We start from the raw sequence: 308 nt of genomic DNA on the forward strand, positions 1-308 counted from the left end.
TTAATGTATGGTTATTTTGTCAAAGAAATGATCTACTTATAAAAAAAACGCAACGTAATAATCTAGCTGCTATGTTTGATTTTTATTTTAATTAAAATTCCATTTTTTTTATCAAGACTCAAGATCATCTGTTTCTTTATCATTTTCCGAATTATCTTTTAGTAGTTATTTTTCAATGTTACCAAGCTTGGCTTCTCGAAAAATAAAGATGCAGTTGTTCAAAATATTTTAAATAATTATTCAATCAAAACATATACAAGACACCTTACACATATACTAAAATATACATTTTTCGGTACCATACGGAG

The sequence above is a fragment of the Tachypleus tridentatus genome, chromosome 9, assembly GCF_004210375.1.
Source record: "Tachypleus tridentatus isolate NWPU-2018 chromosome 9, ASM421037v1, whole genome shotgun sequence".
Taxonomy (NCBI): domain Eukaryota; kingdom Metazoa; phylum Arthropoda; class Merostomata; order Xiphosura; family Limulidae; genus Tachypleus; species Tachypleus tridentatus.